Source organism: Artemia franciscana, chromosome 3 (genome assembly GCF_032884065.1).
Source record: "Artemia franciscana chromosome 3, ASM3288406v1, whole genome shotgun sequence".
Lineage (NCBI taxonomy): Eukaryota > Metazoa > Arthropoda > Branchiopoda > Anostraca > Artemiidae > Artemia > Artemia franciscana.
In genome coordinates, this window is record NC_088865.1 from 53,273,890 (window position 1) to 53,286,358 (window position 12,469).

General features: G+C 36.4%; 2 protein-coding genes across 2 annotated transcripts in view; both read right to left on the reverse strand.

The window, feature by feature from the left end:
• Positions 1-3,016, reverse strand: part of LOC136025410 (uncharacterized) — a 70,338-nt gene extending 67,322 nt beyond the window's left edge. The window contains exon 1 of the mRNA XM_065701428.1: positions 2,987-3,016. The gene's annotated coding sequence lies outside the window, so the exon portion shown is untranslated. The remainder of the gene's footprint in view (positions 1-2,986) is intronic.
• LOC136025409 (phosphoinositide 3-kinase regulatory subunit 4-like) overlaps positions 1-12,469 on the reverse strand; it is a 419,187-nt gene that overhangs the window by 14,072 nt on the left and 392,646 nt on the right. The window lies entirely within an intron of this gene.

A 12,469-nucleotide genomic window follows, 5' to 3' on the forward strand; every position in this document is an offset into this window, starting at 1 on the left:
GCACGCTACGGAATACCTCGTACCCTCATAACGGACAACGACCCCCAGTTCACATCCATGCTATTCCAGAAGTTCATTGATCATTGGGAAATATCTAAAACCACATCATCCCCGAACTTCCCTCAGTCAAACGGACTAGCAGAAAGAACAGTGCAAACAGCCAAAGATATGCTTATAAAAACAGATATTGCAGGACATGACTTTAACTTAGCGTTGCTGGAGCACAGAAACACCCCGTTTGATGGTCTAGCATCCCCAGCACAACTGTTGATGAGCAGAAACCTAAGGTCAGTCGCTCCCTGCACTAAACAACTTCTCACACCAAAAACCATTCACCATAAGCGATTTCGACAAAATCGGATAAAACAACAGTCACGCCAAAGCAAATATCATGACAGACAGTCAAAGGAACTAAAACCTTTGCGAATTGGTCAAACGGTCCGAGCTCAAATTCGTTGGAAACTTTGGCAAGCCGGAAACTTTAAAAGAGTAGCTGTAAACCCAAGATCATACATAATTGAAACAACTGATGGGAGAACTTACCGACACAACAGGCGACACATAAAAACACTGAACCAGCAATCTCAATCACCAGACCTTGCAGACCATGATGAGGACAGCCCTGAAGCCGAAACTTCACCTGCACCTATAATCCCATCATCAATAGCACCCGTCCCACCTGTAACACCGATAGAGACCCTTCCCCAGCCTATAAATTTCGAGTGTAGCTCAGCACTCCACACACTCCTTCCAGCACCAAGCACCGTTCGCCCAACCCAAGAAGAACCCCGAAACTCCCCATACATAACCCGTAGTAGCCGGCTTGTGAAGCCGATACAGAGACTTGACATGTGAGAAATTCCCTAAACTATGTGTAGTAAGTGAAAAATAAGTTGTGAATAAGTAGTGAACTTATAAGTGTAGTGCCATATGGAAGAACCTTTGTTTAGTTAGTTTAATGTAAATGGTCAAATTTTATGAACATTTTGTACCAGTCATCTAGTTTGGAAAGGAGGAAGGATGTAACATTCTAACTCACCTTTCTATTCTGGGTGACCTGGGTCTCTAGCACTTATTCAAATAAAAGGCCATAATTTTTACAGCTTTATCTGCAGGAACAAAGGAAAAAAGCGATAAAAATTGTACAATTGATGCAACAAAATATATCGAAACCTTTCTAATCACTAGTCAAATTTATTTGGCCGTATTTTAGGGTGACAAGATGCCCCAAACCCAGGTTATGTCGACTGACACAACATATACTCAAGTTACATTTTATGAAATAATATAAAACAAGTGACGGGTATAGAACAAATGACAGATAGAAATTTATCAGGTTTGCTTCTGTTTTAGACACATTTGATGAAATTAAAATTAAATGTTCTGAGCTTGTTTTGCAGTGACAAGAAAAAAAAATTAAAATTAAAAATTTCATAAACTAAGATGAATTAAAAATTTTCTCATCACGAGTCAAATCAAATCAGTTGTTTCTAGGTTGACAGGAGGCTCCGTCCCCAGTTTGTGTAGGCTGACAAAAGAGATACTTATAGTATAGATTAGAAATGTAGAACACTCTCACGATTAGTCTCACGATTTGTCGCATTTTCGCAAATAAGCGTCCCTGACACTTACACTGTAAACTACCCCTTTACACCGGAACCTGTATCTAACATAAGTCGGATCTCTGGTCCTACTTTTAATGTACACAAAACCCACGTTGAATGTAACTCCTTGGAAGGGGTTAAGGGGTTAACACAAAGAATGATGGAAGAAGAAATAGAAGGTCTAGTCGAAGTTACAAGTAAAAGTGATAGCTTGACCTACAATTGACGGATTCGATAGAGAAGAAATAATGACTGAATATGGCGGACATTTTTTTCTATGAATTATCTGCATTGCATTACGTTATAAGGGCTAAAGGATTATAGCTATCACAGCAATGGCCCCAGGCCTATGCTATACCATTTTTATAAGACATGTTAAAAATTAAATACAAATTACCTTGTCAACTATACCAAATTTAATAAATCAGCAGACTCAACAGAACTATTTTATTAGGAAAAAGCAGTTTTTACATATTTTTGTCTTCTCGGCTAAAATGTTGATTCAATACTAATCTAGTTTTATATTCACTCGTTTTAGGTTTCCGGGCTGAGATTTTAAGATTATTTTTCTTCCCATAAGTAACAATTTTCAAAATATAAAACAATTTTGCAATGTTTCTACATTTTTGACACATAGCCAGTTTGAAGCTCCCCCCCCACCCTCCTAAAACCCAAGCAGTACTTACGTGTTATAGCGACCACACTTTGTTCCTGATCATTAATGAAACCAGTTTTCTGTGTCCACTCAGAAATTATCAGCTTAGCCTGACCGAGAGAAACTAATTGCGGGTATTTTTTAATTAGATATTTAATATATAGAGGTGGTTAGGTTAAGTATTTGATATGTGTTCTGGGCGGCCTGCTTTTCATAATTCTCAGTTATATTTTCCTTTATTTTGTTACTAAAGTATTATATTTTCATCATATTTTGGTATATTTCATTGGAATTTACCTAACTTCACTTCTTTGGTATGGTCGCTATAACACGTAAGCTCTCCCAAATAGGATACATAGAATTTAGCACAAGACATTCTTGAATACCAAAAAAGAAGCAAATCTTTTATGCTATACATAGATCATTCATTGCTTCTTGATAAGAGATAATCACCACATTCAACCACCCATTGTATATCTTGGAGAGCCATGTGTACCACAGTTCCGTCACGCGTGGCACAGTCCCACAACACTTGACACATGCCACCTTTTGCAAGTGATTTCTGAAAGTCGGTACCCCCCCCCTGGTCACTTTTGGAGGCAACGCAGTGGTTGATTACTTGTTTTTTATCTGAACCAATTTGTTTCTATAAAACTATATTATAAAAAGCACCCAAAGTATTAGCATGCACGCCAAAATGCAAGGTAATTGAAAAACAATATCTCACTCTTATTAATCCAATACTTCTATGGACACTTTTTTTTTATAACAGCACGAAATCATTCAGCGATTCAAGAAAATGGAGCTCAGCACTTACATAAAGGTACATCGCACAAAAGACATGCAGCTGCCATTGCACCAGCACTTGCACCCTAAATTCGCTCAAGAAGGAGATGTGGTGCATATTTTCGAAGACAAGCCGCAACTCCAACGTGGTAAATACCCATAAAACCACATCCAGCAAATGACAAATTCATCTCAGCTGTAAAGAAAAACTTTCATAACTATCTCAGAGGTATATATCCATTACTTGGAGGGGCGGGTCTAAAATCACCAAAAATGTATTATTACGACATTTTTTTAAACAGTATTCATGTGTGATTACCTTTTATAATGAAACTGAATACCTTTTTAGCCCTTATACATTGAAACAGTGGAAATTAAAAGGTAGCCTAATTACTGAGTTATATTCAAAGAATTAGTATATCAATTCATTATCGCACTGTTAATAAAATTATTAGTTCAAGACAATAATTAAAATGACTGCCCAGAGACCTATATGTTTAAAAATTACTGTAAATGAACAAGTTATAAGTCAAAAGATAAATTGACTGTCAGTTCTTTTTTTACTTTTATGCATACATTAATAATTAAAGCCTCAGTAAGTCCCAAGACTGATTTAATTACGCAGGATTAAAACCTGACTAAATCTTCTCCAAGGGAATTCTAAGAAAACGGAGCAAGTTCTTAGAAAATCTTAACCGACATTTGGAATAACTTTAAAAAGATACTAAAAATTCCAGCTCAATCGAAGTAGACTAGTTGAAGTGCAAGTGACTAGAACTCTACAGCTGTTTCTAGAGAAACATGATGACCAGCACTTTGCCTTCATAAAACTCAGGGTAAATATTTTGCAGTTCATATAATTGACTACCAATAAAGTGAACATGCCACTCGATGCCTTTTTTTATGTTCTTTAGAAATTTAATAATCGTTTCTATCACAAATTCAAATTTAAGCCTTTTTTGAGCTCTTAAAAATGACGAATTTTAAATTAAAGTATGCGTTATCGGTCGTTTTCGACAAAATAATACTACGTTTTCTCAGGGCTGAAATTATTTATAGTTCGGTTAGTTGGATTAGGTCAAAAAGTGCTCAAATTTGAATTTGCGATAGAAGCGGTTATTATATTCGTAAAGAACATAAAAAAGGCATCGAGTGGTATGATCACTTTAATGGTAAGTCAAGTATATGAACTGCGAAATATTTACTAAAATAAGTATGAGAAAGCTGGACACAGTGGCATAATTCCGTCAAAATCCTTGGGAGGGGGCAAAGCTGGAGCCTTTACCTCCTAATCAAGACAAAATGACAGTGAAAAATGAAAAATGATCCATATAGTAGGCAACCACAAAGGCAAAGATAAGCTAAAGAAAATTTACCTATTTCTCTGGATGCTTGAACTATGCAGTCTTACCTTAGTTTTGACAAGATTTTTTTCCAGAAACAAAATTTCAGCAGGGGGGTATCTGTGAACAAACTAGGATATAGAGGGGATGTTGCCTCCCCCTGCCCCATGGCAAATTGCGCCCCTGGCTGGACAACACATCTAAGAGGGATTTTATAACTTTAACCAATTTTTTAAAGCTATTTGGTTAGTAATTTGCTAGTTTGTATATCTCAGGGGAAGGAGGGACACCAAGGTTAATTTTGGGTTCAGCACCACCAACCCTAAAAAACAACAACAAAATAAAACAACCAATCATAGTGATGCAACCTAGTTTCTCTCAATTAAGAATTGGTGGCAATGAGTGCTAGCCTGGTAACCTGTAGGCCATCTGTTGGACAAGCCCACTGTGGTCTGTTCGTCTCAATTTTTTAAGTCATTACAAAGCGAGTCTACAATGCTGTCAACATCCCTTGAAAACTGTGAGGAGAACAGGGTCATTTGAAGCCCCCTCACTAATCCTAATCAAATTATTCGAGAATACGGTTTCGCATCGTCAGAAGTGACTCTCGGGCAAATTATTTTCTTTATAAGTTTTTGGTATATATTTAAAAAAATCTCTGCCTAGGCCTTTCCTAGAAGATGAACATTTTCTAGGCGAATAAAAAACTTAGGTATGTAACAAATTATCCTATTGTAATTGTAGGACTACCCCAAGTAATAAATACATAAGTTATGAGCTTACAAAAATAAAGCAAATTATAAGAGTAAACTCAATCTAAACTCGCATTTCTTGTTTTAAGTGTTTTATTATTCAAACTCAGGCATAAACTAGTTGTAAAATAACATACGAATCTTCTGTCCTATTCTGTGTAATGGCTGAGGTATGTCTATGACGCCATTCTTGTTCCCCAGCCTATTGGCTGAATTCAGAGGCGTGCGCATTTGGAACCTGATTTGTTTAATAGGAACAAAAAAGATTAATGAATGAGCCTATGTTATGAATTAAAAACAGAACAAAACAATATTGGCACTGGTTTTCAGGGACAATAAACTACGTCAAAGTTGAAGTATTTGAAATTGTTGAACCCACTCTTCCGATTTATTAAACATGCTGCGCCAGACTAGATTCTTTAAATTTGTGCAGAAGCTTCAACATTTCTGAGCCCTTTAGTGGAAATTCTTTGATACCCCCCCCCCTATCCTACAGTCAGGCCGTTTGAACATCAGGACCAGATATAAGCTCAGTGGGGGATAGAATGAGGGGTGGAAACCCTAAACATAGCTCATTAAAATTGGAGTTTTTTCAGATCTCAGCCAAACTTGTTCGACCAATTCAACATCTGTGAGGAGAAAAAACGATCCTAGTCTTTTGTCATCAAAAATGGGTCGTCTGATCTCAACCAAATTAGTTGGAGATTCCGAGGTAATATCGTGATTGTACTTTTTGGAAGTTCGGCCTCTAAGGGGGTAAGTTGGGGTCTTTCTACTTTTGCCACCAGCTTGTCTACCAGAAGGTGACGTTGTATCCCAATCAACCTTGGTGTAAAGTAATGTTTGGTGGCATATGTTTTCCCATATTTGTAATAGAAATTTAACTGGAAATTAAAAATGGGGGGTTAATGGGGAGGTGGAATGTAACTGAAAATTAAATAAAAAACAAGTTTTTCAGCCCCCTTGGAAAGAGAGAGGGGTTTCCTGGCGCAATTTAAACAAAAAAAAAATCAGAAATTAAATTAAAAGACAAAGTTTTTTCAACTGAAAGTAAGGAGCAGCACAAAAACTTAAAACAAACAGAGATTATTCTATATATTAGAGGGGTTGCCCCTACCTGAACACTCGTTCTTAATACTAAATTCGTAAGGCCTTTTAAAAATATCTTCTCATTCAAAATCAAGAGCTATTGTGTTTGAGTAATCGTTCCTAAACAACCAGGACAAAAAGTAAAAAATTGAGTGTGTAACTTAAGCAAGTAGAATTATTTCTGTTCATTTTAAGTTTTAATGTTGCTCCTTACTTTCAGTTGAAAAAACTCGTTTTTTCAGACGTGTTTTTTTTCTCGATTTATGTCAGGGAATTCCCTCCCCTGTGTAACATTTCTCCTGGAAATTTCCTCCTGACGGAAAACTATCCTGTTGAAAATACCCTCTTTCTCTCATAAAGTTACCCCGAAAAATGTCCGTACATTTCCGAGTAACAAATACTATATATGGACAACATGGTCAAATTACGTAACTCACAGTTCTTTCTTCAGGGACTATGGAGGGTCATGTCTTTATCAAAAGCATAGTTATTGAGGAGGTAATTGTATGATTTAGCCCCTACCGAGTAATCTTCTAGTATGTTTCTCTGAAGCTCAGTCCTAATGAAATATACCTAAATATCATAAAAATATAATACTTTAGAAACAACATATTTACACATTAGGGAGGGGGGGTAAAGTAAAGAGGGTTTGCATGCCTAACTCGTTGGGTACAATTATTCTCTATATTATGAAGTAAGAATTGTTTTCTAACTTCAAACTGTCCAAATACTTTAACCCCCCTCCTAATGTGCAAATATATAGCCCAAATTATATATTTTCCATCTATTCTGTCACTTTTCTTTGTTTTGCCTCGAGCTAAGCTGAAAGAAACTTACGAAAAATAACGATTCTATAATGTGTCAATGGATGAACAACTTGAGCGGTAGGGCCTATATCATACAATCACCATTGGACCTTTCGAATATGCTGAATCAAATGACTATCTTAAAATTGTGATCGAATGGGTTTGGGGAGGGATGGGCATGGAAGGGGGGCCAGCTCTACTTCAATATTTTTGGCCATTTGAAATGGGCACTAGAACCTTTGATTTCGTTCGAGATTTCGTTCGAATGAGTTATCCCCCAATGCTCTAGGACCATTGGCTCGATACGATCACTCTTGGGATGAACATAAAAAGAACATGGAAAATATCAAGAGTCAGTTTTTTTTAAACAGTTTTTGTAAGCTCCGAAGCTGTAATTTATATTAGATTTAAGTTTCTACTTAACTCTTTACTTTTGTCAGAAAATCTTTTTTCCTTACATTAATAATGAAAGGAAGGTTGTGATTGAACAGAAGGAGAATTCATTTTACGGATGAAGGAGAACAAATTGTCAAAGATTGAAATTTTGTGACATCCCTCTGAGGCCAAACAAAAAGCAGGCCGTCCCAAAATGGAGTGGGAAGAGTTTATAAAAAAGGATTTATTGGTTGTTTTAAGTTTGAATTAATTGTAGGATTTCACGTCTGCTCTTCTTGCGGCTCCTCACTTTTCTTGCAAACTTTGTTTTCATTTGTTATTAAAATTAATAAAATAAACAGTACAGAAAAAGATTTGTTTGTAACATACATGTTTGCAAACTGAAGTGGAGGTTGCCGGAACTACTATTTGGAAGATGAATGTTCACATTTTCAGTGCTGACATGAATTCCAGAATAGACATCTAAAATAACTAAGCCGCTAATCCAGACTGGCTCCATTTATATCCACTGCCAATTTTTAAGTCTTGTCGGGATTGAAAAGCTACGTTCGGCAGACACAACATTCGCCGTGAGCTAGATGAAGATATTAAGCAGATCACTAAATCAACGATGTACGTCGCCGCCACAATGCTTTACCAGTTCCTTAAGTGAAGAAGGAAGTAAACGTCTCTGCTCTTGCTGCATACTTGTGACATGAACTCATACTTACCAACAAATTTTCCCTTCTTTTTTTAGCTTCACTGACACTTGTTTAATGCATAAATATATGCTTGCCAGTGTAAAGTACTATGTAAATTGTATAACAGAGTCAACAAAACTGAACAACAAGAATGATATACATTCCCATCACATTACTTAACTGGTTCTTCATGCGAAGAAGGAAGCATTGCTTTTGTAGCTGACACAAGTAACCCAAGAACCTGGTCTTTTTAAAAAGAAATACCTACAACTGCAAATTTTTCAGTCGTAAGCCACATGACAAATGAACGGTTGGAATATAATATTATAGAACCTTTTCATAGGCAGCGCAATAGAGGTGCTTAAGCAAATAGCGATGTGGGCATAATGTGTTATCATTATTATTTTTTTTTTTATTATTATTTTAGATCACGGCACTTCGAGTCGAAGGAGTTGTATTAAAAACTTTGAAAGGGGCTCATTCGATTCGAGATTGAAAGGGTCAATGCTCTTTTTAATAGTCGAAAGTGATTGGAGGGCAACTAACCTCCTCCCGTGCCCACCATTTCCCCAAACACATCCAATCAAAATTTTGAGACAGTGATTTTGTTCACGCAGTTGAAAGGTCCGGAAACTTTTTCTTTGAGGATAACAATCGTCCAGAGTCCTCAAAGCAAGGGTTGTTACGCCCTGGGGGCATATAAGGTTTTTATAGAAAGGGTTATCATAAGAAATTCTAAGGGGCTCATTGGACTGGTAATCGGAAGTTTTACTACCCTCTTTAAGATTCAAAGTGATCCGAGGGTGGATACTCTCCAAACACCTCGCATTTTCCCAAAATGCATCTGATAGAAATTTTTAGATGGCGAATTGTAGTCGTAAAAACTTCAAAAAGGTTCGATTGCAAATTGAAAGGGCTAGTGCCCCTTTTAATAGTCAAAAGTGATTGGAGGGCAACCAGCCCCCACACCCACACCCCTTAATTCCCAAAACACATCTAATCAAAATTTGGACATTGCCATTTTGTTCAGCGTAGTTGAAATGTCTGGAAATTATGTCTTTAAGGATGAGAGCCCCCCCCTGCAAGCCCTCAGTGCAAAGGTTTTAAGTTATACCCCAAGGGCATATAAGGTTTACATGGAAAGCATGGTCGTAAAAACTCTGGAGGGGGTCATTTGATTGGGAATCAGATGTTCTAGTGCCATTTTTATGAGTCAAGGTGATGGAAGAGTAGTCCCTCCCCTCATGTCATATTTTCCACATGGCATGTATGCAGGAGGAGGGCCTTCAGGCCCCCCTAATTTTGTGAAATATTTAATTTCCCCATGGTTTCTTGGGATTTCTGGCAAAAGTAGGACATTTATTAAGAATCTAGATGCATGTGTGAAGCCTTTTTTGGGATTTTACAGCATGTAATTATCCGGTTAAGTCACTGCCCAATTATTAACCCATTTCCTATCTAGCTTTTTACCCTCTTTGAAGTAATTAATTATTTTTTTCGTAAAGAGAGTTTGCTTTCCACATCAGAATAGAATTATCGCTGATATTAGGGCGTTTATTCCCTCCTTTTCAGAATAAAGCACAGCTTTTAATGGATCAATTATTGAAACTATAATTTTTCATTAAAATCGACGTTTTCGCAATAGAAGAAATATCCCCCACATCACACATATTGCACTGTTAACCCTAAAAGTTCACTTTCAGTGGGATATAATAGATTAATCATAATTAATTCTAAATCGCTATGAACACAAGCTGAGCCTAAAACGTACTTTTGAGGCTTTAATCTTCTTCCCCCCATCCGCTACAATACTACAGATTAAAGTTATTCTGTATTTTCCGATATTGCTTCATTGCTCAATGAAGTTGAGCAATGCTCAGCATCGGAGGATAGGGGATACATAATTGGTGCTTTAGTCGTGCGCAATTTTGATTTCATCGACTAATGTGACTATAATGCGGCTTACACGCTAGAGTTACACAAAAAAGCTTTCCCACAACGAAGCACGTTTTGGGACATGCAGAAACATTTCTCTGACATGTAACAATTTTTTCTTCTTTTTTGTTTCATCAACATGTGCCGAGCGCATTGATATTCGTTGACACGTGTTGAGTATAAATGTAATTGATAATCTGGATTGGTATTGTGTTGCGAAAGCAACACCTTGGTTTTGTCCTGTTTTTTTTTTTCCTATGCCGCTGATGTCGGCTTATTCCTGGAAACTGCTAAGGGTCTAATCTGTGCCGTTTTTACGGAAAGTGTGGACCTCAGACCGGATTGATGAATATGGCATTATATTTTGGAAAGCTCTGCTGAACGCTTGTCTGGGGCTAAAAAGGATGGTTTTTCTTGTCCACGAGCCAGAGCCTATGGTGTGCGAAGTGAAGTGGAGTTATGTAGCCTATGTCAGAGAGGAATATCTGAAGAATCCCCCTACGCGGAACTTTTACCCAGAGATCTCTCCCAATGCAAAGTTTCTCCCGCGTATAAAAAGCAATAAGACAATTATGCAGATTTGCAATTATGCAATTCATGCAGAAACATTTCTCTGACATGTAACAATTTTTTCTTCTTTTTTGTTTCATCAACATGTGCCGAGCGCATTGATAACTGGTAAGGGTCTAACCTGTGCGGTTTTTACGGAAAGTGTGGACCTCAGGCCGGATTGATGAATATGGCATTACATTTTGGAAAGCTCCACAGAACTCTTGCCTGGGGCTAAAAAGGATGGTTTTTGCTTGTCCACGAGCCAGAGTCTATGGTGTGCGAAGTGAAATGGTGTTATGTAGTAAACAAATACAAAGTAGAGACAATAGGGAAAATCTTTTCAAGACAGTGAAAATTAGTTCTGTGGTACTCCAGCCCTATGTCCAAGGGCCGTCTTCAGCACAATACAAGAATAAGAGAGAAACTATATATATATATATATATATATATATATATATATATATATATATATATATATATATATATATATATATATATATATATATATATATATATATATATATATATATATATATATATAAATGAACTTACATCAAATAGTGAGAATTAAAACTAAATAATTTAAATTACTTTTGAAAACTTTTTTTTTGAAAACTTTTTTTTAAAAATACCCCTAGCATCCTTACTTAAACGAAGTTCAACCAGGACTGGCGAAAAGAATGAAACGAGAATATAAGCTCATACAAACTAAAGAGAACAAAATGATTAGATGCAATTTCTTAAAGCTAATCTTGCTTGTTTAGCAGCCTGTCTCAAAGGCCTTTTCGTAGCTGGTTCAGTACTATTATAAATCGGTTTAGTAAAATATACATAAAAAAACTAATTTTTTTAACTGTAAGTAAGTAGCGATATTAAAACTTAAAACGAACAGAAATTACTCCGTATACGAAATGGGTTGTCCCCTCTGTCCCCTCCACAATCCCTTGCTCTTTATGCTAAAGTTTTTAATTGTTTTAAAAATCAGAATTGTGGCAAAGAGTCAAACTTTAGCGTAAAGGGCGAGGGATTGCGGAGGGGACAACCCATTTCATATACGGAGTAATTTCTGTTCGTTTTAAGTTTTAATGTCGCTCCTTACTTTCAGTTAAAAAAACTAGTTTTTTTTATGTAATTTCTGAACGTTTTTGAATTAATGCATGTTTGATTTTGGCTCTCCACACATAAATTATTGAAATGAAATTTGCATATTTCTAAATGGCTTTCTCTTAGTTTTGATCAGACGATTTTGAGAAATAAGGGGTGGGGAAAGCCTAGTTGCCCTGCAATTTTTCGGTTTCATAAAAAGGCAACTATAAATTTTAATTTTTAACGAATGTTTTCATTAGTAGCAAATATACGTAACTTAAGAATTAGCTTACGTAATGAACTTTTATATTCTTAAATTTGTATTATGTATATGAGGGGGCTTGTACCCTCGTTAATACCTCGCTCTTTACCTTAAATCGTAAGTTTTGTCCCAATTCTTTAAGAATGACCGAAAGGCCGTAATCCGAAAGGCTGTAGAATAAATAGTTGAAATTACAGAAATATTACAGCATAAAGAGCGAGGTATTTATCTCCTCCTAAATACCTCACTCTTTATACTAAAGTATTTTTAGAACCCCTCATATGCGTAATAATCTCTGTTCGTTTTAAGTTTCAATGCTACTCCTTACTTTCAATTGAAAAAACTTTTCCATGTTTATTTTTTCATTGTTTTTCTATAGTAATTTTAGAAAATCCTGCGCCCTTTTCATTGAATTTCTGTTCCCCATGACATATTTCCCCAAGGAAAGATCCTCCTACATAGCTTCCTCCCCTCAACTCCACCCCAAAAACCAAAAACATAAATCCCCTGAAACACTTCCCAA